This window comes from Aedes aegypti, chromosome 3 (assembly GCF_002204515.2).
Source record: "Aedes aegypti strain LVP_AGWG chromosome 3, AaegL5.0 Primary Assembly, whole genome shotgun sequence".
Lineage (NCBI taxonomy): Eukaryota > Metazoa > Arthropoda > Insecta > Diptera > Culicidae > Aedes > Aedes aegypti.
In genome coordinates this window covers 337,717,016-337,743,542 of record NC_035109.1, presented here as the reverse complement: position 1 = coordinate 337,743,542, position 26,527 = coordinate 337,717,016, and the positions used below count along the sequence as shown (strand labels likewise).

Genomic DNA, 26,527 nt, shown 5'->3' with positions numbered 1-26,527 from the left:
ATTTTAAAATTGTAAAAATCAAAATCAAAAATGGTCTTTCAAAATGTTTTAAATTCTGTTCATTTGAAAGCTCCAGCTGAGTAACTAAAGGAACTGCGTTCGGTTGGTCTAATTGATGGACCCCTCGGTAGTTATAATCAAAACAGTTATTGAGGACCCCTCGATTTTTGACAATTCTTGCCTCACTCAAACTGCCATAACTCGAAAATTTCACCAACAACCTCTTCACAATAACATTTAGGAAGAGAAAACATAGGAGCTTCAATTGCCAAATTGTATTTGGCCGCCATACCGGATTTTATCGGAAAAACTGAATTTTCATGGTGTTCTCAACCACTGATTTTAAAAGTTTTTGCATCACTGGAAAGCTGAGCTAGTTTTACACAAAACATAAAAAACCAGAGGTGTATGTTTTTTTATCTAAAGTTATGTGCGATTATGTCAAAGAATGCCAAACGCTTTAAAAACCGACGGTATTTTGGACTAAATTTCGATGTTTTTTGATAGGGGTCCATAACTATGACGAGTTCTACGTGTTGCATTTAAGAAAGTTGGCGATTTTTTTTTATTGGTGAGTTAAGGCCGCTGTCCGGAATTCGAAGCGCCCGTACATTGCGGTATGCAATGGGGTTGTTGAAGTAATTTTCGAATTATGGCAGTTTGAGTGAGGCAAAAATTGTCAAAAATCGAGGGGTCCTCAATAACTGTTTTAATTATAACTATCGAGGGGTCAATTTGACCAACTGAATGCAGTTCCTCATGTTACTCGACAAAAGCTTTCGAATAAGCAAATTTTTAAACATTTTGAAAGACTAAATGTAAATAATGGGCCGGTCTCAGCGAGAGTTACTCAATCCTATTCTGACCAAGTGGCGTCAATTTAAATTTCATTTCAGTTTCAATACTATTGGAATGAAAATCCATTTTGTACACACATGCTTTCTCATTCGTATGACGTCACGAAAGGAAATCGGGTGGGGGTGACAATGTTCAGGCGACAGCATCGTTTTACCAAGAAGCATTTCGAAAGCACCTTATTCTCGTTTCGCCGGTTGACTCCGACCAGGCTTCCGTTTCTTTTTTTCGGAGAATCGGCAAAAAATTCACCCCAGCAAGAAAAAACCTACAGGGAAGGGGTGACAAATCTCGAACGGTGCAAACTCGCGCGCGGGTGCAAATATGTATATTTTCCCTCAAAAAATGCGAAATGAAAATTGCAATAAAATCCGTTTTCCGGGAGCTAGAAGGGGCACTCAGACACGCGCAAAAAATCACTGAAAACTTAGAAAAATTGCTCGATTCTTTACAACCTTTGGCGGCAAGGATGGCAGAGGCTTGCTCTTTCGTTCCCATAGCGGCCAGAGGTTCCCAAACGTGCTTCAATTTAGAACAACCACGGATTTAAAGAACCTACTGATGATGATTATTTCTGATATTTATTGTATCTTTCAAAAATTTGATTTTCACTGAAAACGAAAAATTTCATTGTGATGGTTGCAGCACATTTTCATAAATTCGTCGTTATATGTTATAGCTTTTTGTTAGGGTTTTTTTGGGCAAATATTATGAAGTATCTAACCTTAAAGGTGTCTGAATGATATTGGGTTGGAATAGTAAATTTAGTTTGTTCTTGAGGTATTTATACAAAGAAAAAGTTCGAAAATTTAAATATAACAAAGCAGAACGATATTTTTTTACATGGATGTTTTGTCAATTCACCATATTCTGTCATGAAATCATTTGGATATCGAAATAAATACAATCATTTTTTGTGCGTTTTTCTTTGGCTGTGTGCAGTAAGACGAGCAAATTCCGTTAAACTTCAATATATGGCATTCAGATAGACCTGTTTCGTCTGCGAATTACAGACTTCTTCAATCTCGAGTGTTCTAATGTTGTAGATAGGTTTTTGACTTAAACTGTTTAACAATTTAGCTTTGAGCTTTGAAAAACTGTGCCTATGTGGGACGCAACGGTGCACAGTTCGGGATGTACTGAGCCGATGAAGACCAACGTCGTCGTCCTTAGTGTCGGTCGTTAGTGTGCAAATTTCGGTGTGTATATGCAAAACCGTCGTCGGAAGAGAAGAATCACTTCCACGGACGTCGCGTCTTTTTACTGCGCAAACGCGTGTCTTTAGCCCGAATCGGTTCGCGATTTTTTTTTACATATATTTCCAAGGTATTTTAATTACTTCTGTCAAAGGCTAAATTACTTTCTGGGCAGCAGTCAGTGTCTGCCACAACCACCGGTCGCCACTGTGTCGTTTTGAGGGCTCAGCTTTGGTTTTGGGCTGAGAAATCTCGGTAGGCTTTGATCTTAGTAACCGTGTGTCGGGATGTATTGTGTGTGATAATTAATCGTGACGGGTTTTTGTGATTTGCGAGCGGAAGTTCGAAAAAAAGTGACGCGAAATTTTGCACAGCGTGCTTTGATTTTACAGCCAGGAACGAAGCCCCACACCGGAGAACAAGATGTGAGTGTGATAAAAAAAAAGAATTTTGAATCCACTTAGCGAACGAGAGAAAGAGTGCGAGCAATATACGATGAGGATCCTTGACGCTTTGCAGTTAGCCAAGATGAAGGAAGCTGAAATTTTCCATTTTTATTCAAATTAATCGACGATGGATGGCGATTATGGCAGGGCATTAAAAAGCCGACCAGTGTTTCATTTCGATGGAATCGAAATAATTAATGATGTGTCGGGAAATTTGCATAAATTTATTTTAATGATTGACAAAACATCTCAAAGCAAGCTGGATGCGTAGGAAAGCTTCCAACATCTCGAACAGCAAGTCAAGTTAATCGCTTCTTATGCCCGTCTCTACAGGATGGCGGAGGAGACGCTATCGTATGGAAGAAGATTTAAAATTGGAAGACAAATCTTCGTCGGCGGTCGCCATCTCTGCATACTAATTAGAAATAATAATTCTTAACTTAGAGTTTAATGGGTCTATTGGTAATAGAAGAGGCGTTGCTATAAACTAGCGATTAGGCACGCAAATTTATGTCTAAAGTTTCTCAAAACGCTTGAATGATTGCGTGGCACGTAAATATCTGTCACATTTTTATAACATCATTAGATTTGTTTTATTGTAGTTGGTCATGACTAACGTATTTGCATCTTTTTTTCTAGGGATTACATACCCATTGGTATTAAACCTCAACTAAGTATTATAACAACACATCCACAATCGCGAATTAAAAGCTTTACATATTGTATTGCAGATACGATACTCTATATCCAGGCGATTCTAGTTTTCAATAGAATTTTGTCCACAGCACAGCGCAGTCTACAAGTGTTCCAAGATGAACACCAGTAAGTAGGCCTGCATCTGCGAGCATGTACATAGTTTATTTTGGTAAAATTAATGATCAAGGTTATTCTCGTTCTATCCCTTTTCAAAGGCACAAAGACCTTTCTCACTGCCATGGAATCGATTCCAATAAAATCGTCCGCTAAGGCAAGGAGCATATGCAAAAGTGTGATGATAGTGCCATTTCCCTGTACCCAATAAATCCTGATCGTACCCTTGAGTGCAATCAGTAAATTCGAAAATAGGGAGACTTACGGCTTCGGCACCATTCGGCTATTATCGGCAGCCAAATTTCAAACGTCAAAAACACAGTATTTTTCAATCAAAACACATCAATGAAAACATTCAGATGATTCTTTGTTTTGCCCGCTTCCCGCTGACGAGATTTCCGAGACTAAACAAACAATATCGCCAGAGATGTCATCAATTGAAATGAACACGCCTGAAAATTCAGCTGATTTGGAGCTGTCGAAGAGATTCATCAGCAGCTCTTATGGGAAAGTTGCCGAAGAGAATGAGGCTGCCAACAATAGTCACACTGACAAGAGATGTTCGCAGCGTTGTAAAAACGTTTCCAAAAGCATTTTGACAAGTCTGATGATGCGAATCGATAGAGGATTGAGCAACGCATAAATGTAAACAGACAAACACGTAATTTGTCTGCTGATGTGCGAGAAAATTACAAAAGAAGCGCGGCATCGGCTTAGACTGCCAAGAATACGTAAGTTCCCCTACATCTCCTTGCTTCAATCCGTTTAACGTTGACTTAGATTGAAACCTCGTTTGCAAACCGAGCACTTGATTTCGAACCATCCAGCGTTATCAACCTAATTAGTTTCACCGGAAAAACATGTTCAGACATTTATTCGGCATCAGTGAATCAATTCTCAACAAACTCACGTCAACAAGGACATTGTCCTCTCCTATTCTTGTTGCAACAATTCTATTCTGCAACAACAGATGATCACCACTTGGAAACAATATGACAACGATCGCTCATCGGATTCACAGCGGTTTTCTAGACTTTGCATTACAATTTTCGACAACTTTCTCCGTGTTGGTAAACATTGCCACATTATCTAACAGCATCCATAAAAAAAATGATTTTATGTTTAAAACAACTGATTAATCACTGGTTTAAAAGGTTGCAACAATGTTACCGCCTGATATTGTCATGACAATTTTTCTTTTGATTGTATCCCAATCCGCAACACTTGGTACAAACGGTTGTGAGTGCGCTTGCTTTGTTGGTTGTTTTTCGTCTATTTTGATGACAATTTGATTCACTGTTTGGCATAGAGTGGACGCTGCTTTCCGGAATTCATCTGAGATAATTCGCTTCCGTTTTCGAACGGACCTGGTATTAGTTGACGAAGAACTCCTGAAGCGTTTTTGATCTCTCTTACAACCGTCGGGTCTGGTACTGAACAACACAGTTAAAAATAATGAAGATTACACGTGATGTATACTTCATTTAGATTGTACTCCGTTTGGCATAAAGTCGTTTGGCATAAGGTCGTTTGGCATAAAGCCGTTTGACATAATGGTCGTTTGGCATAATGGTCATTTGGCATAATGGCCGTTTGGCATAATGATTGACTAAGAATGAATATCGGCATTTTTGAAGCTTTTACCGAGATCAGCACCACCGAGCCCATAGCAAAAAATTACGTAGGTTCTCAATAAGCGTCGTAGATGTTTAGAGATATTCCAAGCTACGAATGTCAAAAATTGTAGTGAATTAGATAGCATAACTAAATAAAATTCGTGACGGGTCTGGTGGTAGATATTTTCGGAATAAGAATTTTCTTCACATTCCAGAACATAGAGTATCTTTGAGCTTGTTGCGATATACATATATTTGAAAATAGTAAATTGGCAAAGAAAGTTCGCAGTTATTAATAAAGGGAACGCTCATAGAATATTTCGCTGCAGATCAAGATCTGTCCTAGTTTAGACGTAACACTTGATGAAAATTACTTGATAAAAAAAGGAAAATTTATTTGGCAAATATTAAAAGCTCTTATCCAAAGATCTATCCAAAGCATTATGCAAAAATAGCCTATATACGAGATAATATTATCTTCCGTTTAAAATGTTTAAGGCTAAAGCAAAAAAAATCTTCTCACATCATAACTCAAATGAACAACACATTTTTGAAAGAAAATATTTGTGGCAAAGCTTCTGAACGATTCAATATAAATTTGAATTTTGGAAGTGTACATTAAAAACACTGTATATTGGCTGATTCTAAAGTAGAAATCATCCTAACAGCACGTCTTGCAAGAATTTATAAAACAGCCAAATACAAAAATGATTAACATTTAGCTTAACTAAATAACAAAATTTAAAACAGTATAAATATAAAGAACTGCTTATTTTTTAAAAGAAGGCAAAATTCATAATTAAACCAATAGAAGATTGGACGCCTAAAATTATTGCGGCATAATAAAACGAAAAGACATCAAAAATTGTGTTCAGAATCATCGAAGTGATTGTGCTACTTTTCCCCGAATGTCGTTTCTCTGAATGTTGGTTATCTGAACACCAGTTCCTCAAATTACCCTCTTCCCCGAATGACCCGTATTCCCGAAAAGTGGTGCAGTTTAAATTGGTGCTATAATAGTCTTCAGTGGCTGGATGGTGAACGAGAAAGAACGATAAGCAATTAAAAGAAGGGGGTATTCTGTTATTCTCGGCTATCAACATGTTGACAAAAATGCTGAAGACGGTAAAATTCGAAAGAACCACCAATAAAATAAAGAAGGGTGCATATCAGATGGCCAGTTCGTTCACCACCCTGAAATGTATAAATTTTTGACAATTATGAGTGCCAAAAACTTTTCGGAGAAGCGGGATATTCGGGGAACTGGCATTCGGGGAACTGGCGATCGGGGAACTGGCGTTCGGAGTAACGACATTCGGGGAAAAGTAGCACAACCCGTCGAAGTAACTGCAGTAATCGATTTTATTTTTTTGGCTGATAACTTGTGCAGATTATTTGTTATCTATTGCCTCCCTTTTGTCAGTTGGAAACAAAAAATATAAGGTACCGTGGGGTAAGTGGATACAGAAAAATCAATAGTTAACTTCATTGTTATGTGCAGCTAACGTGAATAATGTAATTCAAACTTTTTTCTGTGGATAACAAATGAGGGACTATTATACTACAAATCGTCATTTATTTCGATTTTTCTGATTGTTATGTATTGAGTATGAGAGAGTTAAAAATTTGCGCCAAATGATCCACCATTAAAAAAATCTGTTCTCGAAACAAATGTGGTGTAATTATGTATAATAAGAATGAAATTACTCTCGTTCTTGTTAATAGTGCTAGTAATGTTACATTTTGATACTTTGAAATTGAAAATGTGTCTTTATTTAATCAAAATATAATAAACGGTATGTATATATTAGTTTATACAAATTCGAACAAAAAAAATATTGTAAATAAAAAAAAATGAGGAAATTCATCCATTTATACGCATAAGTAATACAGAAGTATTGTAGGATTATTCCTAACGATATTTTTGAAAAACACTCTTAGTTTTAAAATATTGATTACATTTACTTTGAATAACAAACTGAAATCCTTCTATTTTATTTGTGAATATATTTGTATCATCCGTCTAGAACAATTTAAATGGTCAAATAAGGTACGATAATACGCATTCAATTGGAAAATTAGTATATATTGCTCTCTTACAACTCAGCTTAGATAAACCACGAAATGTTTCGTGTGAATTTAGAACTTATTATTCTTTTATATTTTTTATATTAGAAAGGTAAAAAAAAATGTAAGGTGGATTAATTTAAATTTTCTATGGTCTATTTGACATATTCAAGCTGGAAATGGAACAAAATAAGGGAAAACAACAATTGTGGATATTGAAGCTTATTGAAATTCTCGTAAGCAGTCTGCCAATAAATGATAATAATTCTTGATCCACTTAAAAACCCCATTAAAAAGTAGGGGTAAGTGTACCATGTACAATATATCTGTAATTATTTAGAAAAATCACATATTTTTCATTGTGATTCATTCAATTAGAACTGAAATGCTCACCATGTGTCGAAAAAAACAATAGAATTCGATTTTAGACAGCGATACAATGGATTTTGGATTGATGGAAAACAATTTTCAAATTAATTACTTATTGCAGCTCACAAGTTTGCTTGTGTTAGTGTACGTGTCATACCAGTTTTGCAATAGTATCAGTGTGAGCGTAAGAATATAACCTAAAACGTAGCAATGGTGCGAAAACATTCAACATATTCAAGTATTCGTGCTTTATATTGACAAATGATCCACTTACCCCACTGATACACTTCCCCCACTGTACCTTATCTAAAAAATCCATATGTCGATATCGAAGGGGCCAGAGATAGGGAGAGATCGAGACAAAAAACATCAATATAATGAACACTAGATTGAAAATCACTCCGTTACTAGGAAAATAATAAACAAACAAACTTCATTTCGAGTTTTCAAATTATTTTGAATCACTTAAAACTGGTCTAGTAACCTTTGATAATGTTCATATCCACAAATCTAGAGAGAATTGGGAACAAAAACTCATCAGGAACACATCAAGACATGAAGATATCGAAATATGGAGAGAGAAATCGTATGCAGAATGAAGGGACCGAAGCAATCATCGATATAGGGAGAAATATCGAGATGTAGAACATCGAGATGTTGAGAGTCGACTGTAGCTCCAAAGAATAGCCTATGTATGAAAGAAGGTGAAATTAATTTAATTTTTAAATCTACAGTTTTTGTACCTATAATTATGATTACATCACATTTAGAAAAAAAAAAATCATTGAATGTTTGAAAGAAGCGTAAATTTGTGCTAAATATATCAAAATCTTAAACTATAATTAAAAATTTCTAGATGAATAATGAAATAATATTGGCAACAACTTTCCTAATACGTTAAAGTTTATTCAAGAGCATATGGTTGTTGAATTTAGTGACATTTTGTGTCAATTAACTCCACAATAAGTCTAATGTCATCAGAAAGATTCAATAGAAACGTAAGAACGAATGTCATCTTAAGAAATTCTTGATTTCAGACTCATTATGCCAAACGACTTTATGCCAAATGACCATTATGCCAAACGACTTTATGCCAAATGACCAACCACCCTTCATTTATGCGATGTAAACATGACGTCATGTAAATTTCCGTTTGAAATCATGTAAAAATGAGTTATATGTCATGTAATCACTCAGGATCCTGCTAGATTACATGGCATATAATTGGAGTTTACATGACATATCATGTAAATATCCATGATGTTCCATGCTCCAAATATGTGCATTATATGTCTCATAAATTTACACGTTTTGTTTGAACTGAGAAGCATCTCATCCTAGACAAAGAACGCAAATATAGATCTAATAGCGTAACCCAATGATTGGGAAGAACTTTAGATGTGGAGAGTATGTGTGAATGATGAGCTTCTTTAAACTAAACCATTTAATCAACTGTCACTCTTCCACGTATGAGTCACATTTAAAATTTTAAATTTTAACTGTTACTCCATGTGTGCATACCCCAACGAAAACAAGGTGTGAAATGAAATTCCTGCTCCGCATTCGACTTTGTACTACACACGTCGACGTCGTCTCCCTTCTCCACTTCAAGAAAAAGGTCAAACAAATCTTAATCTTTATTTCATTTCCAACACCCGGGAACCATTTTTCAATTTCTCTAATGAATTAAAACTGGATATGAAGCGAGGGGGAAGCAACACCTTCTTGTGTCTCCGACGTCGTCTTCACGATCCATTCGACAGAACACCGAAGAAGGCAAAGAGCGAGCGAGCGAGCGAGTAAGCAAACGACCATCCAAGCAGTCCACCTCAAAACCAATAACGATCTCCGGCTTGCTGGGATGGATGCGATGATCGTCCGCACGACCTTCTCTGCTTCTGCCCGACGATGGCCATTGAACCTCTTCTCCGAGAGTGCCTCCCTTTCATAACAATCCCACCGCGCCGGAATAGTTTTGCCGTTGGTCACCCACCGCTGCTCTTGATTTGAATCCACACCGAAGCCCATAAGCTACGACGAGATCGCAACCGGCGAAAGGTTTTTGAGACTATAAGAAAATTAAATCGCTCCATAGAAAATCGAAAACTGCTCCAGACTATTTATCATTACTATTTTTATATTGTTCCATAAATAAACGAAATTGCTCCATAAATAACCTCTGTGGCACGATTTTCGGTGAGAATCGAACTTACAATTCCCATTTCGCTAGAAAGGGAGCGTTACCGCTACGCCACAATAGGACCCATGAACGCAGAAGTTAACCAATTCGATTTCAACTTAATAATCACGTGGTTCTCATTCGCAAAGCGCACCTCTTTCGAAAGAATTAGATGCCCATCCAAACACAGTGCCTATGTTCCTTTATAAGTCTGAGTACAAAGTATTTTTTATGAAAATTATCAAATTTTAATACGTATTTTTATCGATTTTCGTATGAACAACCAAATACCAGTGGATTTTTACAATATTGTATGTTTTCAAATAGTGTGGTATAAGGTAAATTAAAATAGATTGTTCAAATGTCTAAGTTAATAGGACATTTTAACGAAATAATATCACATGCAACACTCTATTAGGTTGAAATCTTTGTAGTAATGAAAAAGAATTGAAATAAAAATTGTAAAATTGCGCTCTTTAGCAAAAGAATCCAGGATCAGTGAATCAAATTGTCTTCAAAGGAGACGAAAAACAAACAACAAACCAAGTCGCTCACAACCCGTTTATCCATACTGTTACGGATAGGGATACAATCAGAAGCAAAATTGTCATGACAATCACAGGGCACAACATTGTAGCAACTTTTTCGACTCGAGATTAATCAGTTATTTTAAACACAAAACCAAATTTGTTTTATGCATGCTGTTCAATAATGTGCCAATGTTTACCAACACAGAGAAAGTTCTCGAAAATTGCAATGCGAAGCCAAGAAAATCGCTGCGCACGTGGTGATCGATCTTTGTCATATTCTGTTCAAGTGATGATAAACTCATGTTGCGGAATAAAATTGTTGCAACAAGAATAGAAGATGATAATGTCTTTGTTGTTGGGTGTTGGGTGACAATTTATTCACTGTCCAGGATGAAGCATCGGTTTTGATGTTTGCCTTGATAAAGAGGATTATCTGACCTTTTTAAAGCAATCTGATAAATTTATGGAGCATATCACAAATTGTTATGCTTTTATTATAGAGAAGTTATTAATTATCTACGGATCATTTTCCATTTTTTTATTGATGCATTAAATAGGCTGCCAACGCAACCAACTCCAGCACATCGATCGATGCGATCGAGATGCCTGTTGAGTGAGACACACAAGCCCACTTTGGTCGACCAAGTCAAAGTTGTTCCCATTCCATCGACGGATGGACGCGATTGACATGATAGAGCCACGCACCGCCTCCTTTGCCTATTCTCCCCACCGATTGCGGGCAACGATCGGCAAGCTTCAGTCACGGGGAGAGCCCAAGAAAACCAACCACCCGCACTCGTTGGCGACGACGAACGACGGTTCACCCGTGCCTAGGATTAGCGATCGCGAATGTTTGCGCTTTCTTTTCATTCCCTGGTTCTCTCCGATCGAGAGGGGGATATTACCTTAAGTATGTTTAGCCAATCTATTCGGATCAATGTGAGATGGCTTTGAGCTTATTGGTGGCCGTAGAACCAGGTGTGAGGTCAGGGCGATAAGTGCTTGTGGCAATTTGTTGGACTCGTTCGTTGCCATGCTGAAAGGAATTAGTCCGACCTTTGGCGACGTTGGGATCGTTCTATGAAAGTAGAAAGCCTTGAAATCTAACACATAGTGTCTTCCCGATTTCGGCTACAAGGTAGAAGTTTTATGTTTCCAAATTCGGGAATATTTATTTATTTGTTTTTTTATTTAATCAATACGAATTTTGAAAGCTTAAAATAATGCATTGGAGTCACTTGTCAATTTTAGAAATAAGTTTATTCAAGTTAGATGAATAACATGATTAATCTGAATAAATATCTTTTTAAGTTCAGCTGGTAGATGCACAGCTAGAAGAAACATAGATTAGAAGAAAATAGGGTGCAGATAAAACCAGGAAGCCCCTGTATCCTAAATGTCGTTTTCCTGCCCTTATCTCTCAAAATGGGAAGCGGACTGACGGAGAACTGATCGAAAAATCATCATTTCAAAAGATGAACTGTTCTCAGCCTCCATGTACGCTCCCATCTCTGCTCATTTCCGAATTCCTTCCATTCCCATTTCGACAAGCTCGTTTTCCCTAATACACTCATTAGCCATGGCAACCCATCATAAAACCTGATGTTCCACCTTCACGGTACAACCTACCAGCAAGCAGCTCGCTCCGGCAGGTCCATAGCGAAAGGCGTTAATTAATCCACCTATTCAATCAAACAGATATTTTCCGCTAGGCTAACGTGTAATTTTAGCGCTTGTTAATGAGATGTGATGATACACACATAGCCACCCCCCGGTCGGGTGCGCTTCTTGAGCCTAATACTGGAAGGAAACTTCGCTTGACGAGTTGGTAGCACCGCCTTGATGATGCGCGCTAGAAGGTACCCACCCAACAATAAGCGCAAACAGTAATGAAAAACAGGGCTGTTTTTTGAGAGCTTTTTTCTCGCACGTAATTCACGCCGAATAGGGTTACTTGTAGTACCGGTACCAAAAATACCTGTAATGCTGTCTCATTCCTTAAATCTGAGTACCGTAATCCGGGGGAACATTGATCATTTTTTTTGAATATTTCTTCAATAATTGGTTCCAAAATGCAATAGTTGCAAATTTTATATTTTTAAAACAAGTACTGCCACCCATAGCTCGAGACTATATACTTTATTTTGTTTTTTGAAAGGTTTAAGCATGTTAAAAAAAATGTTTTAAGTGATTTTTTGATTTAGTTGATTTGGGGTAACATTGATCAATGAAAATGTCGTTACCTACTAAAATCATGGCCCCTGAAGCCGAATATGAAGGCCAAATGCTTACAAGTCATTTACTTTTTGAGTTATTTTAAAATTAAAAACATCTCGAACCACGGAATACGCCTAAAGGTAGGCAATTTCTTAAGGGAAAGTTATATTCTTAACAGTAATTCGTTAATGTTGCATAATTGAACATACTTATGAAAGTTTTGACAACGGAATCGTTTTCGGCGATGCCGTTTTTAGTAAGAACCGCATTTTCCTTGCTCAAATCATTTACAGAACTTATGTGAGACATGAATGTTTGGTAGTGTCATCCTTAACCATTGAAATCATTGTTTCGAAAAGTTGACAAATTTACGCATAGGGTAAACGCAATTTTCGCAAGAATCTTCACTTTTATCAGCTGATGAATATATGAAAGAGAAGCACCATCCATGATTTGGAAATGTTCTATCAATAAATGATAATGCGAACTTTTTATGAGATGGGTCATTCCGATCAATGTTACCCCGCTGATCAATGATACCCCGGATTACGGTACCGGAACTGACGAATTCCATATCAAATCGGTCAGTCACAGAATACGACCATCTTCGATTTGCAGTGAATTTTGCACATGTTTTTGGTATGGCACAATAAGTGTTTTCCATAGAAAAATCTACCATTTTGACTCGAGAATAACTTTTGAAAATGGTATAAGGTACCGCGGGGCAAGTGGGTAAATGGGGTAAGTGAAAACAGTTGATATATTTTACTGAATATGTGAATTAATGTTTCAAACTCATGCGTAAACCTTCGAGGCAATTGAGAACATTACGATAGGTAAAAAATTTCTGAAAATTTTCAGCCATTATTGTATAATAGAGCGAAAAATTGTTAACCTGTCAACTGTTACTCCGTAACAAGTTGGCGGCGTACAATCTTATTTTAATATTTTCAGTGGAAAAAAGTTGCGGAAAATAATTTCCTGTACCACTTCTTAGTTGTCCTCTGTGACAGTTTCAAACTGCAATAAAAAAAGTTTTAGAATTAATTCGACATAGACTTAAAAATAACCAACTTGAAACACCGTCAATTTTCTAATCAGGTGGGGCAAGTGAAAAGTTTATCATTAGAGATTGAATTTGTGTTTTCTCTTTAAGTAGCCATAAGTAAACATGGTTCGCAATTATCATAGAAAAACATAACGTGCTGATAATTCAAGAAACACTGGAGTATAGTGTTAAAAGCTGTTAGAAATCATGGAACTTCTCTAAAATATGTTGCCAAACATTACAATATTAATATGTCTACTTCGGGCAGCCAATTGAAAGGAAGACTTTGATTGAAAAGTTGCAATATTATAGAACACACGGAAATCTCGTGGAATGTCTATGTAAAGCTAGTTCAAAACATAAAAATGGGGTATAGGTCTATCCACATAAAAAATATTCTAAATACGTTATTGAAGGATTCCATTTGATATCTCCCGAAGAGTTATCCGACGTCATAGCCGACTTACTCAAAAACAAATAACTAGCGGTGGAAATCTACAGAGCAGAAATGCAATTGCTGTCCTATAATGTAAGAACTAACATTGGAAATGTTGCAGTCATAATGTTGTCGAATCATTTCAACTAACATAACTGAACAGAAGAAAATTCAAGTGTAAAGAATAACATTTTCTTTGTTTACATGTTACTTATGTTATTGTTCATTGGGAAGCCTTAACAAATGTTAAAGCTAATAGAAATCGTGAATATAACTGTTTGTTTTTGAATTTATTGTTCAAAACGGTAAACTTTTCACTTGCCCCACTTTTGGGGCAAGTGAAAAGTAAGGAGACATTTTTCAAAACCTTTTTCTATATTTTTTTCTTCAATTTTTCATAAAAATCAATTTAAGCATGCTGCTTATATTTGGTGGGAGTCAAACTAAAAAATATACACGACCTCATTTGTTTCAATTTTAAGTCTCTAGAATTTGAAGAATCTCAACTATGCGAATTCCATTACCCACTTGCCCCACGGTACCTTATGTATAAATTTTTGCATGCAACTTATTCGAAAAATTCTAACTCCGAAACTGTTGATTTTAGAGAAAAAAAATGTATGAAGAACTTGTAGTGAATCGTTTGGAGTACAATAAAAAAAAATACACACTGAAAAAAATGTTTAATAAATTCAAAAATAAAACGTAAATTTTAAATAACACAAAAACCACATTTTTAATTTTTTTGTTTCAATTTTCACTAAGAATCTTGACAGTTAACAGAACAGGTGTTTGGGACAAAGTGTCATGCTGGAAACATCTATATAAATAAAAATGGAGTGGAGTCATTTTGTATGGAACGATCCATAGCGTTTTTCAACAGCCTACTTGATGGCAAGACGAAGTTTGCCGGGCCCACTAGTTTTTGATAAAAAAGTTTTTCTAAGAACAATTTTTGGTCGAATTTCCAAATTTTGTTTTGTTTTTTGTTGAAATAAATACATTCTGATCTGGAGGATGCGAACTGGATATCAACAAGCAGCCAGGCTGCTGTCAAGAAAAAAAAATCATGAAAATTATGCGAGTATGCCTAGGAGTGTGCGGTCATTACTTAGTCACGCTAAAAAAATGTTATGCATTTTATGTGACATAAGAACTTCCAATTTTTGAAAAACGTTACTTGGTCTTGTTTATGCATAAGTTTATAGAAAGTCTGATGTAGTATATTTCTTACTAAAGTACGGTCAGAAATTATCTGATTCAGTCAATTTTTTGGACTTATTACCAGTATCAATCTGCAGTAGTTTTATGTGAAGTATGTTGAGTGTGCCAATGACGGTACTCATAAATCTGACTTAAATCCTGAATTTTATAATTTTCCAAAGTAGATAAAGTTTTGATACTAATGAACACACACCTGACGACAAATCAAACGTAGCGCCAGGTCCGTCCGACTCGGGCTCAAATTGGGTACCACTTCTAGTACTGCATTTGGTCCCTCGGTAGTGCAAAAGGTACCCAAGTTTGACAGATCGCAGTACACTTTTCACGGCATTCTAGATTACCTTATGAGCCATAAAATTTTGGGCAACTACAAGGGACATGGAGGTCTTTAATTTGTCTTTGGTAGCGCAGTAACTATGCTACTCAATGTTAGCAAAAAAATGCATAAGACGCGAGTAGGGTGCCGGTGCCATTAGTGGACTACCTAAGCTATAAAAAATCATAACAAAATAACGAAAAGCCTTAGCAGAGATTTTTTGGCGTCAACAGAAAGATTTTAACCTCTACTATATGGGAAAAATATAAAAAGAGTGATAAAACTAAATTTTTAACATAAAATCGCTTGAGCCACTATTGGTACACGTGTTCCAGTAGTTGCGCTAGTGCTCCAGTAGTAGACGTTCGGGAATTATACAAGGAATTTTAAACAAAATGGCAATTTTTTACAAAGGTTTAACATTTTTCCCTCGGAACAGCAATTAATATCTTTCGAATGAAGCATAAAGATCATCTCTGGGACTTTTCTCCATTTTTATACATCACTTTCAAAAACTGCTTCCATCCATTGATCCACTACTGGAACACGACGGCAACTATTGGTGCAAGGGAGCAAACTTTTTGCGTAAACTTAATTATTTATATGACTTTTTGATGAAATAAAAAGCTGAAATTTGGCAAATTGACTAAACTAGAGGCGATCTATCCACCAAAAATAGCACATGTCGTTTTTATCAAAAAAATGTACGTTTTGTTTCGTAGTCCAATCTACTGGTACATTACAACCATTGGCACCGGCACCCTAGTATTAAGTATAAGTTTTGTAGGTCTTTTGGATAATGAAAATCGAGAAGGAAGCAAGGCATGCATTTTGATGGCTATCTTTAGATTTATGTAATCTTGCCAATAATTGTTGATATTACAAATTACTGATTATTATTTATATTTTTTGATTCGTATCTACTGTCATGATAACAGTCAAACGAGGAACTTGCAACGGCAAGAGGCTTGTAACTCATGGTACCGTCGTTGGGGGTGACAATGGGTCAAAAAGGGACATGTGCAATTTATTTATTGAATAACTATCGCAATTTAACTCCAATAAACTTCAAATTTGGTGTGTATGTACTTTGATGGTACATTAACAACTGTTCAAATAATTATAGAGAAATATTTATTCACAGCGGCACCACAAGTGAATGAAAAATGACCCAATCTCACCCCATAGAGGGGGTGACATTGGGTCACTGTAATTGAAATAACTTGGATTTGAGAATATGATTGCAAAACCATTCACAGTTGAAAAATATTGATGAAATACGATGCAAACAAGACGAAAAGATGTCTTAAATGTTTCGCAGGTATGATAAACCCACTTAAAAGAACGATTATACAAAAAAATGAAGACCTATGAGGAAAATATGTAAACCCAACATTTATCGTCAAGTTTACTTGAATTTACTTGTTTTTTTTTCCCTTAAATTGTCTTCAAAGTCGCATCCTCATTGCCATAAAGCCTATTCAATTTCCCCAAAGGTGTACTGAAACAGTGATTATTTTAAACCTTTGAAAATAGTTAAATTTAGGTGCGACATTCCACGGTCAGTACATTTCAGGCAGATGTTGACGTCATAATCCCAGTATTTCAGCGATCCAACTCATTTATACTTCCGTGAGATGTTTCTATAACCCGTATAGGCCTGAGTGAAAGAAAAAATTCTAAAATTCTCACTGCTCAGTGAATTCTTAATGGATTCAAATTATTTTTTGTCAGTATACTGGCTTACATATCTACTTTCTAGAAGTGGACAGAGTAACGCGGAAATATTCTTGTGGCCGAAGTTATTCCGGTGGATCACTGGGTCAGGTCGGGTAAGAAGGGTACTGTGCGTTTGTGCCATTGGAGGTAGGCACATTTCAAATCACAGATTATTTTCGAAATCGGCTATAATGTGGCCACTACATGACGGAATTTTAAGAAAATTGCGTCAGTGTAAAGTTTTTGAGAAACAATTGAATTGGATAACTATGAGTTTTGCATTCGATCAATCCTACCAATGACCATTTTCGGGTCCCGGGACGCTCCAAACTTATAATAAAGTGGCCAATTTGTATCTGAACATCTGTGCCAAGCTTATGGGAACGCATTTTAGTGCACAATTATGTTTGATTTCTACTTTTCGAGACTTGAAACGGTTTAGTATCCAACAAATCTGTAGCCGGTTCTTCCGGGCTTTACGTACGAATGGCCACATCTGGTACATTTTAAACGATACAAAACTCTTCATTTATAATGTTGAATGTCAGCTCTTAATGATTTATGCAAATTAAAATGATTGTCATAGCAAATAAAGGTAGTTTTGCATGTCCCAAAAAATAGCCCTTTTTAACCCGATTTGACCCAGTAACCCACCGGAATAACTCCAGCCACAAGAATATTTCCGAGTTCCCCTGGCCACTTCCAGAAACTAGATATGTGGGCCAGTGAACTGACAAAAAATCATTTGAATCCGTTAAGAATTTGCTGAGCGGTAAGAGTTTCAGTATTTTTTTTTCACTCAGGCCTATACGGGATAATATAAACACACTGATAAATATTAAATTCCAAAAAAAAAACCCTTTGATAAAATTTTACGATGTTGCTGCGCTCGAAACACAGTTGCGGGTTTGAGAAGTTGTCAAAATGCGTTGCATTGCTATTCAATGCACGAAATACTTAAGTAGACTTGTTTGATGTTTCAGATATGCTGTATTTAGAAAGTACAGAATTCTCTCCCTTACTCGATATTGAAGGGACCATCGAATTAGGGAGATATCGAGTTACAGAACACAAAACCAGTGCAACGGCGATCCAAGGGACCATCGAGGTAGCCATGAAAACCAACTTTTACTATGGTTCTCTAACTCGATATCGAGGTACGGAATATCGAGTAAGGGAGAGTTAACTGTATAAACACATCTTAATGAAAAAAGAGAACACCCGGAACCGTGAAATGTCAAAAAAGTGAACTTGCAATATCATTTACTATCGTTTTCACTTGACCCAATCTCACCCCCATTTTTGATGTTTAAGACACCGTACCGAAAAATATAAAAATTTTGTGGAAAAATCAAATAGATTCCGGAAAATACGTGTGGAGTGTAATGAAAAGGCTTTCAACCTTCTACTAATATAACGCTAGAGGTTTAACTACATGCGTGATAATTTGCACAGGAGAAATTTAATGTGGTAAATTTTATCTAGTTTCAACATACAAGTTTATTGGTAAAGTAAATAAAAACTACTATTTCTAAAAATGTATACTGTGATGAATCACGTGTTATCATATGTTCCCTAACATATGAATTATTAATTTAAGTAATATAAGCGTTATTAGCTGAAATATTTCATAAATCATACTGTTCCGTTTTGACCCAATCTCACCCCCTAGACCCATTGTCACCCCCATCGACGGTAGTTTATCAACTTATTTCACTATAAATCACAAGTATCAGAAGATTTTTTTTAATTAATCTGCATTATAATGTTTATGACATAATATTCAAGTGGTGTTCAACCAATCATCTTCAAACTTTCAAGGGGTAAAATAATACATGTTATGAATATTTTCCCATGTTTGTTTTATTTAATTTGAATTCCATATCGTACTGCAAGAACTTTTCTCTACTACTCATAAGATCCTGTACAACACTTGGACCAACATTTTTGCGTGGCAGTTCATTTTTTCTTCATATCTTCCTCCAACTTCACTGCCTTAGGATGCTTCCGAAGTGCCTGCTTCATTATGGCCCAGTACTTTTCAATTGGCCGCAGTTGCGTTCGGGGGATTGAGATGCTTCGGCACGAAATTGACCTCCTTAACCTTGTACCACTCCAAAACCTCTTTCAAGTAATGGCAAAAGGCCAAATCCGGTTAGAAAACCATCATATGACCTGATGAAATAGACGCTTATGGAGGCACTCATTTAGATAATAGAGATAGAAAACTATAGAGGATGAATGTCGCTGGTTTCCCTTTGTTCTAGCTCTGAAACATGTTGGATACATAAGTGTCAAACTGCATACATTTTCGCGTTGACGTTTATATCCCCGCCTATCTTCGCCAACAAACGATGTTCCGACAGCGACGCCAGCGACATTCTTCTTCTATGGTTTATTATTTCTATTATTTAGATACACTCAATCTAATCTAATCTAATCTAAGCGCTTGCACAGCCAATATTGAAAAGCATCCTGGAAATATCTTAATTAATTAAGGTATTTTCTTGACAGTATTAATATTTGCAGAATATCGGCGATAAGATACAAATATTAAAATGGCCAGGCCCACTGTGCAGACTTTGGGGTTGAAGACAATTGAAAAAATCTTGACGATTAGGTTATTCACGCATGAATAAACTGATAGGCAAAAAACTTTCAATTCAAGAAAGGATGCAACGGGGACAACCGTACCAACCATTTCAATTCAGGGTTTTTAGGTAAAATCGTTGGAAGTGGCGTCGCTAAGAAAGTTAATGCACACTTCACTGTTGTTCTCCTCGGATGGGACATAGGCATTTCTTCCACATGTCCTTGCTCTAGAGCCTTGATTTAAGCGCCTTTGCTCGCTCTCTGAAACGAGTTTAAAAATTAAACTGCTATACAGGAGTTGTTTCACATGAATTAATGTGTGCAATTTGACCAAAAATTATAATATTGAGTATTTAAAACGATCTCACCAGATTTCAGTAGAGTACCAACACAGACAAACAGACGTAACACTGAAGAAATTTCCATCGACAATTTATTTCAACGATCATTTCAAATTCGCTATGTTACAAATCTCACAACCAGAGGCGCGCGCATCGTTTTTCTTTGCATTTGACGCCATCTGCCGGTCTTGTTACACGAAACACCTTTTCGTGCAACATGCTCACCAGATGATGATGGTGTAAACTGGGTGATGGATTTTAAAGAAATTGGTTTTAAGTGTTACGTCTGTTTGTCTGTGGTACCAACGTTAGTTGTTTATTTTACTCCTGGGTCGTGCACCCCGCTGTTATCGCCATTGCTTGCATGTTGTGCTTTAACAGTCAGCGGTAGCTTTTCGGTGGTCAACAAAGACAGCATTTTTCGTGTCTTCAAGCCTTGAGCTATTGGTATATTTCCCGTCATCTAGGTATATATCCGTCCAACCGTACGCCAATGCCGACACTGAATTGTGTTTCTTGTTGGTCCACCACAAGCCAAAATCATTCCTCCGACTGAACTTATTGTAAGTTCACCGTTTTTCGAAATAGCAGGGACATTGGATGGAAAATCTCCTCAGTAAGACCACTATTGCTTGATGCATACACTTATTAACGTAATTATTGCAGCAATCACTAATTATAAAATAACTGTAAATTCTTGAATTTGACGCATGCATTTTTTTACGTCCTTCGTTGACCACAGCACGCTTCGATCCCATTTCTATGGACCTTTGCACGGATTCACTATTTGACGTTTTAGCGGTGCCGTGTTATTTATGTGACCATCACAACCAGTGAATTTGGCACCGCTCAAACGTCAAATTAGTGAACACGTGCATCGGTCCATTATTTAGATACACCAGTTGTCATAATGGGGTGCTCCGCTTTCCACACGATCAAATTGCTTGCGAAGTCATATATTTTTTGGCAAACTTTAACATCTTCTGCTTTCTAACGTCCTCAGAGACATCTTATTTATGATGAGCAATGAAAAACTGGTGCCCCGGAAGCTGCCGGAGCTCTGCTTTTATATACGTCTCATCATCCATAACGAGGCAATGTGGTTTCGTCAACATCTGGGTGTAGAGCTTCCGTGCACGTGTTTTACGCGATTAGGCGTCTTTTGGACTTTGTACGTATGTAGGTAGCTCTTCACGTTTTTTCGCATCTTGAACGAAAGTTTTGAATATATTCAGTTTCTTCGCCATATCTCAAACTGGACTGTTGGGGTGTCTCTTGAAAACTTGAGTTATCCGTTTGTGATCCTTAACACTATACGGAGATCCATTTTTTCTACTTCTTTTCATTTCGATCGATGGTCAAACGTTTTACACATTGAACAAATTATACCTAAATATACCTAATTTAATAGAAAATATCCAATGGGTAAACATTTACAGTGGTGCAATTTGATTCCGTACACCTTTTGTAAGGGATCCTGAATAGGATTGTCAAAGAACTGTAAAATATATAAATGAGAACATGAAATTGGGTATTAATCGTAACAACAGCTTTTCAGTTTCTCCAAACGAATATTCCAGGCTAACCGACAATAGTTTGAAAAAACGAAAATGTTATAATTGAAGTTTGTTTGTCCATAAGAATTCATAAAAAACGGTGCAAAAGTCCCTAACATTTTAAGAAGGGTTTTATTGGTAAGTGACATAATTATCTATTCAATTCCATATTTTTATTTTCATTTAAGCTTCTAGAGGATATTATGGCAAAATTTCCTAAGATCGGATTCACTTTTATGATCTTTTTGGGTATTTATCAAAAAATAAATAAATAAATAAAATATGTTTGTATACAAACTCTTAGAACTGCGATAAAAATTCTTGGAATTAATTTATGTTTTAAGACAAAAAATTGATTATTGATTATTGAAAAAGTTGCTTAAGAAATACATTGAAAATATACTGTAGTTGCTCGCGTTTTTCATGTCAACAAAATGTGGTTAACGATTAGCATCAATGAGAATTTATTTTAAAAAATTGATCATATCTCGCATAATATGTGATCTTGCCCTAAAAGCCATTGAAAACCGAGTGTGTAGCTCATTGTTTCTAAGCAAATGAATTAACCAGGATGGAAACTATCACCACTGGGAAATAGAGGAGGATCTTCTCTTAATTGTTCTTCTTCTTTTTGGCATTATGTCCTCACTGGGACAGAGCCTGCTTCTCAGATAAATGTTCTTCTCTTCATGGTAGCATTGTTGAATAACGTGAAAATCCATTCGTTTGCTCTGTAACAACAAGCTACACACTCGGTTACCAATGGTTTTTAGGGCGAAATCACAAGTAATGCGAGAAATGTATTATATACATATGCAAAAACAAAAGATTCGGCACTGTCTAAAGGCGAAGATGTGTCGAAGCCTTGAGGTATGGCTTTTTTTTATCTATCTTGACAGCATTTCGAGCTGAAAACTTGTTCGATAGGTAATCATCAGCTTAAACGCAGACAACCGTCCGATTTAGATTTGTGCTATTGAAAAGAGTTTTGAAACATTTTGTGTGCCTCCTATTCAGATCTTGTCCGGTATTGAGCGCCACCATTCAAGTCGGGTTAATTTGGCACTAAAAATACATACAAAAATGCAATGTCAAAATTCATATTTATATTTTCAAATTTATTTTTGTACACAACACAGTACGCTACAGTACAGTATGCTACGCTACAGTATTTATCATAAATGGGCACCATAAAATCAATAGTTTTTTAAATATAAATTTAGCGGCTTTGGTGTTAGTACTTGGGGATGTTCCGCTACACAACAAAAATACTTACAACATGCGGCATATAAAAAAACGACATTTGCATTGAATGTTGCAAGTCACCCGCAGTAGGGCAATTTGCAGTCAGTGACAAAAGTTAGCTGTTTTCCCATACCAAATGCTCAAGTTTGGGGATCTGTATCTCAGATTCTGGTAGTCCGAAGTGATTGATTTTTTTTATGATGAACTACAAATAAACTGAAATTATAATATTATAATAATTCAAATAATCCTCTGAAAATTTTTGAAAAAATGACTTTAATATAATGAATTTACTGCAGCTGCAGACATAATTTCAGATTAATTGTAGTTCGTCATCAAAATTTCAGTCAAGTGGGACTACCATCAGCTGAGATACAGAACTCCAAACTTTAGCAATTTATATGGGAAAACATCATTTTATTACTAACACTGCGGAACATTGTTTTGTCCCATGCATCAAAATATCGCTATTTAATTAAATTAGGGTTCTGCATCCATTACTGTTTCTGGTTAAAAAGGCATTAGCAACTTTTTTTAGAATTTGCTATATGATAAATGAGGCGATTCAAACTTCTGTCATTTTGTCTCATTTTGTAGCCAGACCGGCCAATAAAATTTCCATAAGCAATTTATAGTGTAAGATGTCGTTTAGATGTTGGCTTTAGTTGAATATAAGTTCAGTCAAATTGAAAAATGTTGCAAGCCACCACGTTTGACGGTATCCTAACATTTTGTTGTAGGGGGAGATCCCCCAGTGCCGGACAGCACCCAATACCGGACAAAGTCGAAACATTGAGAAATCATGGTCTAATCAAGATGGTGTATTAGTAGAAAAGAAAGCTATTATGTAGACTAATGTTTGCGTAGAATAACACATCCTTGAAATTCTTCTATTCTTAATAATGGTAATAGAAAATCTTGCAACATTTTTCAATGACTTTTATAAACTACCGAAAATGTTTCATTCTTTATTTGTTAATAGGGTACCGGTACCAATGGTTGTAATGTACCAGTAGATTGGACTATGGAATAAAACGAACATTTTTCGATAAAAACGACATGTGCTATTTTTAGTGGATAGATCGTCTCTAGTTTAGTCGATTTGCCAAATTTCAGCTTTTTATTTTATCAAAAAGTCATATAAACAATTAAGTTTATGCAAAAAATTTGCTCGATTCTATAACATTCCCCAGAAAACCATTCCCCCGAAACCCATTCCCCAGAATTCCATTCCCCAGAATCTCATTCCCCAGAATGTACCATTCCCCAGAATTTCACTCCCCAGAATGAACCATTCCCCAGAAAACCAATCCCCAGAATGGACCATTCCCCAGAAAATTATATACCTACTTTAAAGCTTTGAAATAATCTAGCTTAGCTTAGCTTAGCTTAGCTTAGACTGACTACACATATCAATGGTTGCTATTCCGTGATTGACCGAAGTCAGTGAAAATGCACAAAGAATCAACTAGAAGTTTGACTGGGATTGGCCATAATCTTCTTCAGTGTGCATAATTCAGTGCCTCTATTTATACAGGGTCAATAACGGCGCCGGCCACGTCCTTGCAGTCAGGTGGGATTGAGGGAAGGAATGTTAGTGTGTAACCTTTGCTATTTGGAGACCGTGTTTGCCTCTGCATCTCCACAAAGGTTACTGGGAGGGATATTTGTTAATGGGGAGGGTCGTTGGGTCACAGGATTCACTTTGATAAGCGATTAGACCATGATAAATAATTATTTGTGAGATATAAACATGATTATGCCGACACTTGAGGTGACGAACCATTCAAAGTTTGTTGAACAAATACCTAAATGTTACATTCCTAACACTCCTATTCTTATGCCGACACTTACAGTGACGAACCATCCAAAGTTTGTTGAATAAAGTGAACCTTTCGGAAGTCTACACTTGTAGTGTCGAACCATTCAAAGTTTTTTTTAATTACAAAAATAAAGGTAAAAAGAAAGGGGTGTTTTGAAAAAAAAAAGTTAAATATTAATAATTCATGAATCAGAGTTTATGTCGACACTCACAGTGACGAACCATTCATAGTTTGTTGAAAAATCATATATACATATAAGGACTAATCGAACGCGGCACTTTTTCACTTTACTCGTCCGACGCGCCACATATTTGATCCTGTCCTCATCGCTCGCCCCCGCAGGAGCAAGCGTCAAGGTCGAAGGATCAAACACTACTAACGAACCGATCACTTTTTCACTGCTTCACTACCGACGCGCGACATGTTTGATCCTGCCCTCATCGCTCGCCCCCGCAGGAGCAAGCGTCAAGGTCGAAGGATCAAACACTACTAACGGACCGCGCACTTTTTCACTCCTAGCAACCAACGCGCGACATGTTTGATCCTGCCCTCATCGCTCGCCCCCGCAGGAGCAAGCGTCAAGGTCGAAGGATCAAACACTACTCATATACCTACTTTAAAGCTTTGAAATAATCTATTTAAAAAACTTGAAAATTAAACTCCATACAAAGTTGTTTACAAGTACCATCAGTGCAACAGTATCTGCTCATGTACCAGTAGCCCGCTCACACCGAAAAAAGATAAGTTCAAACAAAATAAATATGGAAACTATAGCCACTAGACGATTTAAATCGACAAATTGAATTATACTGTGGACAATCTTTTGCGTATTTACTCAAATTACCTTACTTTTGAAACTCGTGAGCGGGCTACAGGAACATGAGTGGACTGGAACAACATACTGGTGCACTGATGGTACATGAGAAGATTAGCATTGGTGCTGCTAATTATGAACACTTTACGCATAATTCAAATTTCATTTGCAATGAACTATCACAGTAGTTTCACTTTTATTGGCACTTATGAAAACTGATAGATCAGTCTATGGGGAAACACAATATCCAATATTTATTTAAAAGAATATACAACTCATCACTACTCTGCACAAAATAGAGCTACACCCTTCTTTCGGTATAGTAGATTCCAAATGTATAATTTCACATGTATGTCCAATTTTTATCAAATGTAGTGATGTATGCAGCTTTTCATCAATGTTTTAAGAAGGCGCATCATCTCTTACTTTTTAGAGCTACACCGATTAGAATAAAGACGTTCGTAGTATCATATCATACGTTTCCGTTATAATGATTACGTAAACTCGGCAGAATAAAAACTTACTATTCTGCACAATAAAATGATACGCCCTTCTTTGCGTCAAGTCTAAATTACAAATGACTTGTTTAATTTTGCACAAAATAGTGATACACCCTTCTTTCAGTCTTATCCTGTTGACGATATAGACAAAATTTTCCGTAAGGATACCAAATGGCAAGAAGGCATTTGGCATGAGTGATTAAATGATCAAGGACCATTTGATATAATGGTCATTTGGCCAATGACCATTTGGCATGACATGAAGAACATCCTTTTTGAAAAGAAGAAGCATAAGTATGGCTGGATGGCAAATGGCTTTATACCAAATTATTTTATGCCAAGTGACCTTTTGCTATAGGCTCTCCATCGATATATTTTGCCTATATCATTAATGAGATAATACTGAAAGAAGGGTGCATCACTATATATGCAAAAATAAACATATAGTCTGTATATTTTATGGGAATGTATTAAAAGAAGGTTGTATTATAATAATATGCAAAATACTCATGAATAGGGGGATTAGGGGCATACTGGACAACTAGGTAAATGATTATTTTACATAGAATGGAAATATGTTTCTTTGCTCTAAAATAAATCCACCGCTTCCTCTGCTTTGCTTATAAAC

At 36.4% G+C, this 26,527-nt stretch overlaps 1 protein-coding gene across 3 annotated transcripts in view; it reads left to right on the top strand.

The window, feature by feature from the left end:
• The window catches only part of LOC5575534, an 89,497-nt gene that overhangs the window by 49,925 nt on the left and 13,045 nt on the right, over positions 1-26,527 (top strand). The window contains exon 1 of one of the 3 annotated variants that reach the window (XM_001661981.2): positions 2,217-2,476. The exons of the other annotated variants lie outside the window; for them this stretch is intronic. The gene's annotated coding sequence lies outside the window, so the exon portion shown is untranslated. Of the gene's footprint in view, positions 1-2,216; positions 2,477-26,527 lie in introns of those variants that run through there. 3 annotated transcript variants of the gene reach the window in all.